Raw genomic sequence first — 354 nt, forward strand, 5'->3', positions numbered from 1 at the left:
TATGGCAAAAGATTTATCTAGAGCAACTAAATGATTTACGATATGAGTAAATCGCTTTTGCATATCACTGATTGATTCGCTAGGTAACATGCGAAATAACTCATAGTCGTGGGTCAGCGCATTTAATCTAGCGCACTTGACTTCGCTAGTACCTTCGTGCGTCACTTGTAAAGTGTCCCACATTTCTTTTGCATTTTGGCACTGCGAGACCCTAAAGAACTCATCATAGGATAGGGTCAATGTGATGATATTTTTGGCGCGTAGGTTATGCTGGACCCTTTTGCGCTCATCATCGGTCCATAGACTTTTAGGCTTGTCTTTAGGTTCATCGTCCACAAGATGTTGTGGAACGAA

This window comes from Lupinus angustifolius, chromosome LG01, assembly GCF_001865875.1.
Source record: "Lupinus angustifolius cultivar Tanjil chromosome LG01, LupAngTanjil_v1.0, whole genome shotgun sequence".
Classification (NCBI taxonomy): domain Eukaryota; kingdom Viridiplantae; phylum Streptophyta; class Magnoliopsida; order Fabales; family Fabaceae; genus Lupinus; species Lupinus angustifolius.